This window comes from Lates calcarifer, linkage group LG20 (assembly GCF_001640805.2).
Source record: "Lates calcarifer isolate ASB-BC8 linkage group LG20, TLL_Latcal_v3, whole genome shotgun sequence".
NCBI classification, from domain to species: Eukaryota; Metazoa; Chordata; class Actinopteri; family Centropomidae; genus Lates; species Lates calcarifer.
This window is the reverse complement of record NC_066852.1, coordinates 6,724,767-6,739,893: the sequence shown is the minus strand read 5'-3', so window position 1 is coordinate 6,739,893 and position 15,127 is coordinate 6,724,767.

Here is a 15,127-nt window from a genome sequence, read left to right as displayed (position 1 = left end):
TGCTGCTGCTATTAATTGTCTGATTCTAGCAGGAGTGTGTGTGTGAGAGAGAGGGAGAGAAAGAGAGAGAGAGGCAGACACGGCTTGAAGCAAGACATCTGTGAGTGTATTTATATGGGACTGAGGGAGTCTCTGCTTTGAGGACAGGACCAACCCCCATCCTCTCTGAAACAAGCAGCCACTGGCATGTACTAGAGAGGGATTGACGGGTGGGATGAGAGAGAGAGATGTGGAGAGAAAGCATCATTTTATCAGTTGTGTGTTGTTTGTGTGTGTGCGTCTAAATAAGACAGAGTGACTGTGGGAAAAGGATCAAAATCTCATCTTCTACATGAAATGAAAAGCCACTGATTTAAACTAGCGCAAAATTACCTTCCAAACACATAGGACGTAATTACAATTTTTGACACTGAAAGATCACCCCTTAGGAACCATTAAGTGCTTATTTTCCTCTTTTTGAGAAGTGTGACATTTAGAAGAAATGCTAAGCTACCGTGGGTAATACACCAAACCTGAACCTAACCTTTACTAAATAATGGATTGTGGCTGCATATCATGCAACACCTCAGTGATTAGAAAAAAATATGAAAATCTAATACCTCCCTGTAGCAGTTGTAAAGCCATCGTAGTGTGCACATTAGCAGACTCTATAATGCACTACATTGATTAATGGCAAGAAAACAACATTTTAAATAAGATGTGCACCTCAGCCAAGAAGTGATGTAGTGAAATAACCTTCCTGAAGACATCAATCACACTTTGAAATCCTTCCGCTCTAGTTCTGTGATGATGCTATTCTACACCACTGGCTAGGAGTATTTTAAAGCCTCTCTTTAAGAGCTTAAGTGATTGTTTTAAGTGTAGTCCATTATAATATCACACTATAGTTCGACCAAGCACTTTTATCCATGATCTTGCTAATGAAAAGGTTGATATGGCATGAGTTACTGTAATTCAGAAAATTGCATGTTCTGCTTATAATTATTTACTGTAAATGTGGGCAGAGTTTTGTGTACATAAATGTGCTTTTGTGTCATTACCTTAATAATGCAGTCCTTGCTTGAGCCTGTGTGCAACAAGATACATCATCCCTCCTAGCTTCATCAAAATGAGACCCGAGGGTGCAGCAGCTGTGGCCTTTCAGAGTTTGAATTCTGACCTTTAAATTCTGTCCCCAATCACAGCGATTTGTGAATAAGGCTGGATGTGAGTGGTTCTGTTTATGTGTTTATTTTCTGAGAAATGTTGCAAACTTTAGTGGAGAAAAAAGAAAGTGAAACTAATTGCATTATTACACTTTTCCTTGTTATGTTTCAGTATAAAGTGACTCTGACTCTAATCAGCACTGATTTATTTTTGATCTGTGACATTCTGAAATCATCTCCATGAAAATGGCCAAGGCAGCACATATTTAATCCAAAATCAGCTGATGATAAGGTTTTTGATAAGTTTCCAAATGTCAGAGACTGGTGAATTTCTAATTTCATTTATAGTTGGCGGAATGCCCAAATATTATTTTCAATTTTTAGTAATCACCTGGCCAAAACAGCAACAGACAAAACAACAAAGACTTATTTGATCAGATCTAATTTTTTCTGATGTTTGATGTGAAGATTAACTGAAACTCCCGACCTGCATCTGAATGACTCATTGTACTGCTGCCACATGATTGGTTGATTGAATAACTGCATGAACAAGCAGGTGTATATGTGTTACTAAAAAAAAAAAAAAGCATCTAACCAGAATGCTGTGGGACTGTATCAAATAATCTTTTATCTCACTCTCAAAAGAGCAGGATTGTTCCTCCTCATTTTTTTCACTGGGCACAGTACATTACCCTTTGCTGGTAATGTCTACCTTAATATAGCATGTACAGAATGTGTTATTAGAGCTGGAAATGTACAAATGATGGTCTTATAATGATATATATCTGAGCATTCAGCGTAACTGAGTACTCCTTCAGCTTCAGAAGAGCTGGTTATAATGGCTGATTCGGTAACCTACATTATACCTATGTGACATGTAGTTTTGGCAAAATAACATGCAATTTCATTGCTCTTTTTCATATGAGTGTTGGCAGTGGTGATTGGATGCTTTACAGTGAACTATTTTCTGTTTCTGTATGTCTCCACAGTTTGCCTTGGAAAAGAAACAAGTAGGTCAAAGCGCCTGGGGACCCTGTAAGCATTTTGACAGACTTTCAGATCTCCTGGAAGTTGGTCTCCAGAGGGGTGAAGGCAATATTTAGGGCAAAGCTCTGCACAGTAGTCTCCTTCCTGCAGCTAGTGCATCAGAAACTGGGAACACACACACACACACACACACACACACACACACACACACACACAAACATATATATGAATGAAGGCAAGCCATATAGATGGGTTTGTGACTCAGACAGTCAGGTGCAGTAGTTATAGTATAGTCTTGTTACAACAGAGTTATTGCATAGCCAGTGCCTTATGGGAAAGCATCACCTACCTTGTCACTGCCACAGTTACCAGACAACAGCTGCACAAACTGTAGCAATGGGGGCTGAGAGCGAGAGAACAAGGCAAAGGAAGTTGCAAGAAAAAAAATGGCTCAGCCAAGCTGAATGGTCGGGTATTTTGTCTCTGGGTGTCTCAATGGGCGGCCTACAATGTGTGTTAATTCATCCTTCACAAAGAGCCTTGAAGCAAGGCTTTCCCAAACCAGCAAACAAATCACTTCCCCAGCTCAATTGGTATTCTGTGGCAGATTCTCCAGTCTTTGTGTTGTGAAAAGAACGGTGGAATAACAAACAGATTCAAGTTATAGGTGCACTTCACTTACTGAGAGGTGACTTTGACTCAAACTACTCATCATGCACACACAGACTAACATATCCCTCCTTGTTTTGACCTTTTCCTTTTCTTTTTTTTTTTACCAATATGCATTATAAATCATCCTGCCTCCTAGAAATTATGTTTCTATACAACTAAACTGCAACAGCACATATGTTTTGTAGGAAATATAACCTTTGGCTGTATGTAAGTATTACATTAATTAACAGCAGCAGAGATTACAGGATGGTAGGCATACAAAATGCACAAATCTCACACCAGAAACTGGGATTGGCATCCAGGAGCAGTTTAGGCAACAAAAGTACTATGTCAGGGAAAGATGTGGTGTGAGTTCTGAACGTAACCATAAAAAAGTAATACTGTAGTCACTACAAGTGGACTGTACTGCAAGATTGGCAAAAATGTAAGTGAACAAGATATCCTCATTGCATTAATAGAAAACATAATCCTGACACAATTACATTTTCTACAAAACTTGCTGTTGTAGTTTTATTGTATAGAAACATCATTTTCATAGGGCAGAGTTGTTATGAAACACAGATAATGATGTACTGTTAATACAGATGATAGAAACAACTTCTGTGATAATGTGAAATATTCTGCTACCAGTTTCGTTCACATTTAAATTTATAGTGACTCCATGATGCCATAGCTGCTGATTATCTGGGACAGTGTCTTGTTGGAGCATTATTGCTACATTTATTATGTTATAGCTAGCTGTTGTAGTATTTATTGTAACTCTTCTTTTATGAGTATGGAAGGATGTTAAATAAGCTATTATTCAGTGCTGCTTGCATCTTAACTGTTTTACTTCACTGTCAGTGTTCTCAAACCCCCCTAAAAAAGTGAGTGTTGGACTTTCATCAGGTTAACAGAAATATGACCAAATGAATGATAAAGTTGCTGTATATTTGATGAATGTGTAGGTAACTGTTTGCTTACACAGAACTGATCAATGATTTCCACTATTACAGGCTTAATGTACTGTTTGGCTGTAGGTCATGTATTTTTTTTAATGATGCGTTACCCTTGATAAATGTACTCAGTGTGCATTTGGTGCACTCTTGGCCAAATTAACCTGTCTGGGGGCCCTGGGCAGCTCTGGCCTCTAATCCTTGTCCCCACCACTCTCTGGTCACAGTGTACAGTTTTTATTTGCTTAACTTGGCCACAGGTTTATGATGTGGTATGTTAATATTACTCTATATGCAATATGCACAAAACTGAAGTCTGCCAAAACTTATGTGGGTTTCATGGTGTACATTTTCCACTAGTTACAAACCACTCCAAGAAATAGCTTGTTCAGCTTGCTCTATATCTTTGCACCTACTAGCTCATAGAAGATGAAGCTGAGCTACTTGTCTTGGAGTGTTCAAAGCAGCTGCTTTTTGTATCAGCTGTCTTTACAGAAACACTGACACTTATTTCTCATTGCAGCAGCCTTAAAGGTTCTATATACACTAGTTCTTTATCCTCTCATGTTGGCATGAGGGCAGACTGGATGCTACAGTGACTCACTATTTGCCTCTTGAGGTACAAAGTGGTATTACAATCTGTGATGGTCAGAGGCTAGCTGGTTAGCATGCTAACTTCAGTAGATATCTCTGCAAGACAGATCATAGATGTCTTTGACATCATGTCAAAAAAATTGAATGTTTTAAACTAAAATACACCTTTAACCTATACAAATCATTTTGTAAGATCTAGGCTTAGATATTAAGTCCTGTTAGAAATTTGCAAGTGTTCTTTTTGGTCCACATTCAAACAAGTGGGAGAGTGGGAGATCAGTTGACAGAGTGGGAGAGTTCCAGCTCTGACGTCAACTGAATCACACTGATTATTGGGTAGATATGTCTCTTATGCTCAATGCAGTAAAACCACAATCATCCAGATGTTCCTGTACTTTTGTATTTTGAGCCAAGGCTTGGCCCAATGTTATTTTATATTGTAGTATCAATTATTAATGAATCAAATGGCCTTGCTTCATTATTCAATAACACAGGGCACAAGACAACTGTCCTGTTCATGTTGATGTGTTGTGGTTTTAGGGTCCTGGAAGAATTCTCACTGGGGACAAGAAAAGAAAAACTGCATGATATTGTGAATTATATTTGATCTGTGAACTGCATTTTTGAATTCATGAGCCTATTGTTTTTGTATATTGTCATGTATTTGTTAACTGTTTTTACTAGCATTTTTTTTTTCATCTGATAGCCTCCTAGCAAAATACTGTAGTTTATTAAAATGTATTGTTCCAATAGTAGTCAAAATGTGAAGCATGAAGACAAACTATACATTTGTTCTACCAAAATAAATCCATGAGGAAGAATGGAAATGGGAATATCTCCATAAAGAACCAGCTCAATGTTTTGATGAAGACTTACAATTAAGATTACTTGAAAAATTATTGAAGTGCCTATTTCACATTTTGGATTGTTCATCACAGCAATTTGAAAAGAAATAAATCCTGTTTTATAAAGTGATTTTTCTAGCACAATATTCAGTTAATTGAGAGCAAAAGTAAAATCCTCCACATGCTCAATTGATCCACGAGAGTTTTCTAATGCTCCTCATTAGATGATACAATATCCTGTCGCTTTGAAACTGACCATCAGCTACTAAAGAATTCCAGCTCAAGGCTGATTTACATCTGCAACTTTGTGTCTGTAAATACTCCTACACTTTGGCAGAGGCATGTGTGGGCAGACCACTGTTCTTTTTTTAGGTGTCCTGCTGGTGTTGATGTGGCTGATTTTTTCTTTTTAGCGTACTCCCATTTCCTCCCCCGGATTATGTCAGTCACCCTCACTTCACATCAAGGAGAGAGAGGACTTAACCCTCCAGATCATGTGGAGACTTAGAACGCTTGAGTTATGCCTTACACTGTGTTTGTGAATTTTACTAAAAGTGATGTCTAATCAACTGATCTGAATCAAAGGACTTGTGGCCAATAAGTATGTTCCACCTAAAACAAACAAGTTGAATAAGACAGGCGAGGCATTTAGTCAATACAGTGATGTCAAACAAGGATTTGCTTATTGCTATGTATTTTTAGCCATGCTAACTTTGTAGCATGATGCACTGACTTAACCTCTTGCACCGCCATGAAGTTCACATTTGTAGTTTTGTGTGAAATGAAGCATCTACTATTGAATGGACTGCTGTGAAATTAAAACATAAGCTTGATTGGTTTATGACCAAATACCTGTAAAATTAACAACATTCCCATCATTTGGCACCTGTCATGTCATCAAGCTCTTCAAAAAGTTTGTCTCAAAACACATCAACCGTCATCATGTGTTTAGTGCTTAGCAGCAAATGTTAGCATGCAAACACACCAAAGCAAGATGATGAACATGGCAAAAATATACTGTATGTAAGTACTAAGTAATATCATATTTCTGATTCATGATTCTTGTTCAGTCAAAAATTTTAGTTGTTTGTGATGATAGTGACATCCTGTACATGTATCAAACTCATTATTGCATAAGCATGGTGACGTATGCTGTCCATCTCTGTGTTTTGTTGTGAATGTTGTATCAGGAACTCATTACTGTAATCTCTATTTGTTATTTCAAAGGACATCATTGAGTGTATGGAGGATGATTCATACCAGATTCATGGCAGATTCACAATCGAGACTTCAAGTAAAGGTTAAATAAATGTCTGTTTACATTCTGCTTGGTTTTACGTCATACCTTTCACTGCAGTCACAGTTTCATACAATATACTGTATGTAAGCTATTCATATGGATCATAATATTTCATTCACAAATATTCTCGTATCAACAGAACACTTTGAAGATTACCATGCAATATAAATTTATTTCCCAGCATCCCAAGTATATTCCCTGTATATATGAATATGTGCATTTGTGATTACATATGGAGAATTTTGAGGAAGTACGTATACCCCAAAGTTGATGTTTTTCTATCATAAAAACTTCATTTGTATTTTGCTTTTGCAGTTTCTTACATGCCTTTTATTTTATGAATTCACCTAATATGAATTATACACTAAAATATCTTCAATAATGCATGCAAAATGGACAAGGTTTAAATGTAAAGAACATTGAAGAGAGCTGTTGTCACCGCTTTGCATGAGGGTTATAAATACTTGATGTTTTGCAGCCCCCTTTCACCATCACCTCACTGTCTTCCTTTTAAATCCCAGTTGTTGGTCACACTTTTGAAAAGGTTTTAATGAAGCTGTTATATCAACTTCACCATGAACGCATGCTGTTTCAGTGAAATGCTGAGTTGCTGTAAAATCAACAGAACCTCCAATTCTGTGCTGCTACTGTCCTGGAAAATGATGATGGATGATTTTTGGTTCATAAAGCTGCTTCTGTTATTGCAGTGCAACTGTACTCTGGATCATACTTTCCTAAATGAGAAATAACCCAGTAAACTACAGGATCTACCTTTTAATAATTAATTTAGACAAATCATAACACTGCAGCTCTCACAAACTAACATTACCCTCACAAATGTAATGTAACTTCACTGTAAACACACATTTAATTTCTTTTCCTGTACACATGAGGGCTTTTGTGTGGATACAACTTTAACACATTCTTTAATAAAACACATCTTAATGGATCTTGTTTCATGCTGGATTCAGGAATATAATCTCATACATGAGTAAACAAAACCTCCGAGCAAGAAAAAGAAAAAAAGAAAAAAAAAAACTTGTGTAATGCAGTGTTCATACCTGGATAATGGATGACGTTTCAGTTGAAGAAACATGGCACAGACAAGGGGAGCCATAAAACAGAGAACAGTTTCACTTACCACTATTACACACACTACCTTATTACTTAAAGAACATACCATATCATATAGAAGTCTATACATAATAGCTGAAATGCATCTGTGTGCATCTGTTGTAAATGAACATCTTACAAACATGCAGTGTGATTAGCTCTCTGTACAACTGGTCAACAACAGATAGTTTGAGCAATGTTAACCAAATTCCACTCAGATTTACAGACAAGTTCAGTTTAGGGCATAGTAAGTATTGAGGTTAGCAAAGCATAACACATAATGGTGCTTATCACAAATGCTGGCAGGATGACGACTTAAAGCTAAGCTCAGGAATTTCACAGCTAATTGTGCTGAATAAGATCCTGCACCGAATTACACTTATCAAATGGAGCAGAGGAGATTTTAAGAAAAGAAGATTAAGCACCTTAAATAGCAAATGGATAAATTTGTTCCTATGTCCTGAGGAAACATTTCAAGTTAATTCAGTATTCAGTGGAAATTAATGCAGCTCTGGTCATCCTTGAAACCAGGAGAGATAAAAAGCAAGGACAGCAGGTCAGTGGGAGAGGGAATGAGAAGAAATGTGCCACAGGCCATGCCAAAAAATTGGGAGAAAGCGGGGAAGGCAAGTAAAAAAAAAAAACAAAAAAAAACCTGCTGTGTTGAACAGGTTGCATTTGGATTCACTATGCATGTAAATGAATCTGTAGCAATTTGACATGTGTAGCTCCTGCTCTTTCCAGCTCTCCATGATGAGAGAGGAGGTTGTGTGGACATCCATGTTCTTCATAAATGTTCCCACTCTACATCTATTGCATGTCTCTCTGTCCTTGAAGACCGATCGCTCTTCTGCTGTCCCCCCCTGAGGTTTCTCCCTTTTCATCCCTATATTTTGGTAAATTTTGTTCCTTTCAGACCAGGTGTAATAATAGATGATATCTTGTGGTGAACTGAGTGTAAAGACATTTGAGACAAAGTTGTGATTTTGGCCTGTGTAAAATAAACTGCCTTGACCTGCATCAGTCACTCACATTTCAAATTACAGTGAGGTTACTTGCATGAAAGCACAGCTCCAGCTGAAATTAGATCCAATCATTCAGTCTCCACAGGATGGATAACACTTCTGCTATATGTATAGCATGTGACATGAATAGTCAGAGCTCAGAATAATGGAGCTTATGTGACAGGGTTAGTTATATGAACAGCATTTCTGCATAGAACTCTCTAGAATGCTATAAAGTCTATAGAGGAAGCCACTATAGTGTAGAAGTTTATAGTATACAGTGTATAGAAGTATAGTTTTTAAGGTGCTTATATAGCATGTATGTGGACCCCACTTAAGAAACTATTTAACTAAACCCATTGTCAGTGTCCATCCATTCAATTATCTATACTGCTTATCTGTTAAGGGTCGCGGTGGGGCTGGAGCCTATCCCAGCTGTCATAGGGCGAGAGGTGGGGTACACCCTGTACAGATCGGCAGTCCATCGCAGGGCCAACATATATAACCAAACAAACCATTCACTCTCACATTCACCCCTACAGGCAATTTAGAGTCATCTGGAGAGAACCCAAGCAGGCACAGGGAAAACATGCAAACTCCACACAGAAAAGCCTTTGGGTGAACTGGGGCTCGAACCTTCTTGCTGTGAGGCAACAGCGCTAACCACTGTACCACTGTGCCACACCCCATTGTCAATGTGCAGTTGTATATTCTGTTTGAAAAGTATGTTAAAAGGTACTACATGTAAGTTTTTGCTATTGCTAGCTGTTTACTTACAGTCTAGAAGAAATGTTACAATTTCAGCATCAAACTTCATTCCTTTACTCACCATGAGCTGTCTCCACTTGTTCTCTTCTACTTACATTAGAATGCTAACCAGTTACCCCTGGCCATCCTGTCTCCCACCACTTTGCAATAGTGAGTCACTATAGCATTCAGTCTGCTCTCAGTCCAACATGAGAGGAGAGCGCTGCCCAGAGAGTGTATTTCTATTCTAACTTCACCTCTGTTAATGCTAATGTTGCTATGTAGCGAAAACATACATATATGACCTTTAAAGATGCTACTTCACTATATTGACTTGTAATGTAAATAAATCACAAATTCTGTAAAGATTTCTTCATTAAATATACAGAACATTTGCTGTAGCACATATAATCTAATTGTTGCCTTATTATAGCATTAAGGGAGATCACTCAAACACAAAGAATAGGAAGCAATTAATACCTCCTCCACTCCATTTTAACTTCAAATCAACTTATTTTTTATGTAGGTTTTGGTTTTTATAAAGGCTGACATCAGCCTAATCCCTAAAGTTGCAGCAGGAGGGATGGTGCAGGGACAATAGGAGAAGAAGAAATAGCATTTATTGTCTTCATCATAGTCTCATTTGAATACAGTAATTTTTTCCCCCAAAGAAGCACAGTTAATTTGACAGTAGTGCACTTGTGCTTAAAACTGCTTGTATAGCATCTTTAAAAGCCACTGCACCAGCCACATGTCACCCTTTATTACCAGACAACAAAAACATACAAACCCTGGGAGTGCCTCTCTGCAGCCATCCTGCTCCTTAACTGTCTAAAGTTATGCACATGCCCAAAATGAAGAAGCACCACATTAAATCAGACCCTCAGCTTTTATTTTCCATGTCCTCCCACAACGTAAGGAGACAAACAACCTTGTGTTTAATAATGAGAGCCTGAGCAAGAAGACCTTTATCTCTAGAGGAGACTGGGGAAATAATGGCAGTAATTAACTCCTCAGTGAGACCTCCTGAGAACCCCCACAGTCATTCCAGCCCTCCTCCTCTGCCTAAATTGACACTGCTGCCTAGTTTGACATGCTTGCTCACAACAGTGGCTGTTTTCAAAGTTGTGAACAGAAACCATTTTATTGCCAAGAGCTAGGACTGCTCTTAATGCAGTCAACATTTTCTTTTATGCTGTTTTGATTTACTTCACTATCTGTCTCAGTATCCAATACAGGGCTGCAAGTCACCCACAATGAAACACAGAATTTATTTTTACATTATCATCACTTAAATAAATTAAAAAAAAAACAAATCAGTCATCACTGTGGGAGCATGACTTCACACTTAAGTGTTCATTTAATGCTGTAACTTTGTGACATGTTAATTTGCATGAAGTGCATTTGTTCCAGGGGTTGCAGCAGCACACCGTGACAGCCTGCAATAAATCACTATGCCTTGATAATTTATGAATACGAGCAAAAAGGGAGGCGTGATCGTTATGCTCTGACAGCTCACACAGCCACTATACACACCACATATATTAGATCAGCCAGGTTAACACCATCATCTAGGCCCTTTACCACAACAAATCACAGTGCACAGCAGCACAGCCTTTCAGTAAGGAGGATAGGATCATAGATTTCTCCTTTTGGCCCCCATAATAACATCTGCCCACATATCATTTTTAGTGAAATGCATTTCAGAAAAATATCATAAAGCAACAATCAGCTTTGCACATGTCCAGCATCATGACATGGGATTGTACTATTCACTGTGTTTTCCTCTTCTGAGCTTTTGTTTTAAACTTATGTAACCTATGCCAAAAATCTATAGTACTTTGAAAAGAAACTGAGATAAATCTAGCTATCTGGCAGCAGAAATTCGCAAAAGAGCAGCTTGAAAACGCAGAAGCTCCCTGCAAATTTGCTTGAGGGCTCAGTTTGGAATCAGCTATTGAGAAGTAGGTTATTTTTTGACAGGACAATAAATGGCTCTGCTATCAGTGGTGAAAACAGGTTCAGAAATCAACCTGACATTTCCTTTCTACTGCTTGTGGCTTTCTGCTGGAACACATATTTATTCACTATTTTGCATCATTATTGCCCTGGCTGTCTCTTGATGGGTTTCCTGGAAACTGTTGATGGTGTTGAGCCTCACAGCTTGCACTGTAACTGCCATTTCAATAACATCCCCTCCCATCAATTCACATGATTAGAGCAACAGTACATTTGTTATAAGTCTTTGTGTTATAAAAGTCATCTTTTTTAATTTCAGCTCATATAATGTCAGCATTTGGCTTTTAATATGAAAAAAATGCATTCCTAAAACATAGAGGCTCAAATGTGCTTATATCACTTCTCACTAAAACTTGACTGTTTCACGCAGTGACAGCAATAGTCCTCCTGGCACTGACTGTAATCAGTCAAATGAGACAGAAGATCCAGACAAGCTCTCCTGACAGCCCCTCACATCACCAGCTTGACAACAGATGGGTACAGCTGGTGTGACAGGTATGATCCCTCCCTCTTTTTTTCTCAAGAAATCTCCCAGGTGGTGACAATGAAAGAAAAAAAAAGGTAGAATTATTATTTTGCTCTAAAAGTGGTAAGATAAAAACAAGATTGAATTTCTTTTGATACTGGGACAGTATTACACTGATGATTATGTACTCATGTCTGTCATTTACAGAAGAAGAACATCAGTCAAGCACAATCTCTGTCTTGGTGGCTTCAGCTATGAATTCTGCACTTATTTATATTGATAGTACAGTTGTTCATTTAAAATATTCTGTACAACACATAAAGAATATTTTAATCCTGTGTTCAGTTGTTTAGAATGCCCTTTAGGTCATGTCCTGAACTGCAGATAAAACAAAGCTCATATATCTAGTTATCTGGGACAATAGATTATTTGCAAGCCTCATATATGTGATCCATTCCTCTCAATCTGACTGCCAGCCATGCCCACATGACAAATAACATTGCCATTTGGGGCAAACTGGGAGAGCACTGGGCTCTAACAAAACATGAAAACCCATCTTGCAACATAAAATAGTGAGGCAACAGGTCTGTGGGACTCATTCCTACCTGACAGTGATACTGCCTCACTGTCAGAATGATTCATCCCAGTCCTGACTGTGGTATAAATCATGTCTGGGGTTTCAAATGTTACATAGAGAGCTGTTTTCTGCCCATTAAGAGGATGCTACACCAGCTGGAAGTTCAGCAGTAGCGGCATATTAACCTATTACTACTTGTGAGACCATTAATATGATGTGTGCACTAAGTGCACTTTCTATGTGCACATCACATGCCATCCAAGCACTTGCAGACTACAGATGACACTCCAGCGCTGCCAGACAGCCTCTCTTCTCATCTGTTCCTAAATAATTACTTGACAGAGCAGACTCAGTTATATAGTGTAAGCTCACCATATTAGGATCATGACATATCTAAAACAAGTCTTGTATGTTATGTGATGACGGTAAAATTTAAAATGGTTCTTTTCATATTTTATTGCTCATTATAAAACTATTTCAGGGCTGTTTTTTTCAGGCTGAATGATCATGAAAGGAATTTTGTGAAAGATTTTATTTTTAGAGCTTGAATTAGGTTTGTCAATATCTTTCATGTATAACCTGACTGTACTTGTCAATTCATAAAATGAGACTGTATTGCTCCAAAGAAGTTTAATAGCCATGAGACAGGCATTAACAACCTGTTGTATTGTGAAGTAGCTCTGGGGGAATAAAACCTCAATACAACAAGTCAATACATACAAGAATATTATACAAAACCTCATCATGTCTGTCAAGCACACAGCAGTGAGAAATGAATGGATTTTGCCTCTTGTTTATGGTACGAGCCGAAATGTTTCAGTAGGCAAATACTGTACTGTACATGCTTGGGAAAGGATGCTTCTGAGGTTAGTCATATATTTACAAAGACTGTATCACAGCAGGTTATTTCACTCAATCACACAGTAAAGAGGCTCAATAGACAGGAAGGGACATTTACTTTGGAAATGCTTGTGACAGTAAAATAGGTCCCTCTATGAAAGCTTTAACCAAAATGCTCTCATCACTGACGGGTGACCAGGAAATCTGACTGAGATTGTCTGCTTTTGTTCTACTCCCCCTGCTGTTATTCATGTAGGATTTGCTTGTTTTCAGTCTGTTCATTTCCTCTCACGTCCCCACTGGAGAACACTCTGTGCAGACATATTGAGTTTCTGTCATTGGTAGGACTTCACTTCTGACACCTGACATCAAGACTGTGCTGTCACTGTTTAGTGTATCTACCTTGGCTATATATGGATTTATACATTACAGTATTTTTTTCCATAATGAATTTATTTTCCATGGATCATGTACAAACTACATTAGAGAAGAGATGTTATACACCCGATTGACCTATTTTCCATCTGCAGTCCTTTGTTGAGAAATTGAATGTGAATTTCAGTCTCTGGACAAGTTCTGGTGTTCCAGCTCTGATTGCAGTGGTCTTAAATGGTGAATAAAGAAGACAGGCCCAGCTTTTTGATCAAAGTCCCGGTCTTTTCATTCACTATTAATAGCTGAGGGCTTTTCTGGGGGGCATTAGAGCTTTTGTCGGAGGAAGATGGCAACAACAAATGAGAGGACTCAGGATGGGAACAGGACTGTTTGACAGTGCAATACAACCACAATGTTATGGTTATGTTGTTTTGTTGATTAAAAGTTGTTGATCAGGGAAAGTGCTCTGTTTAATGGCTGCAGATCTTGGACTCACAGACTGTGTTTGGTTCATACAGCTGAGGTGCAGCAGTGAGGTGGAATACAGATGGGGGTTTGGAAATGGTGACTAGACTGACTGAGATGACTCTGTCTGTATATTACTACAGTAACAGACACCTCACCTCACATATAGACAAACAATCACTCACACTCACAAGTACAGGCAATTTAGAGTCACCAATTAACCTATAGGTATGTCTTTAGACTGTGGGAGGAAGCCAGAGTACCTGGAGAGAACCCACACAGGCACAGGGAGAAGATGTAAACTCCACACAGAAACATTACACATGATTTGAAAATGCATACTGTATTAAAGTGAAGGGTTGCAGTTAAAACACAGGTTGTGTAAATCATACTGTAAAACTCAGTTTGTGTTTGTTTATTCCTGCTTTTTTAACAGCTCAACAGCCCAGAAGGGGTTGACAAATGTATAATCAGAGTACAAAAAATCAGAAACATTATAAATTCAACTGAATGTCCCTCAAGTATGCGTGAGGAAAAAATGCTTTAGAGAAAAAAAATGTTTGATTGCATTTGAGTCCTCTTGCATGTGTGTTGTCATACCTATTCTAAATGTACATGTTGACATATTAATACATTTTATTTTTTAGCCTAAAGCTGCTCTTTAATAATATAATCTTGTTATCCTTGTCATATAACATTTTTTCCTTCATCCCTCTTTTAGAAAAACATTGTTACATAAAATCATATCACTTTTCTTTAACTTGATTTTTTTTAAGGTGACAGTATCTTTACTTGAGTAAAATAGTATTGTACTCTTCAGAGAATCCACAGTCCTCAGCTAGTTATGTGGATAATATTGGATTCCAGTTGTGACAACATTTCATGGTGGAAAATATCCACAAAAATATCATAAACCAGTCCTGTAGCATAATCCACTTCTCTGCTGTACATCTATACAATCAATCTGTCCAAGTGTTATTCATGCCAAAATGTGGCTCAGTACAATGTGACAGGGGGATTCACTCTCCATACTATATTTTTGT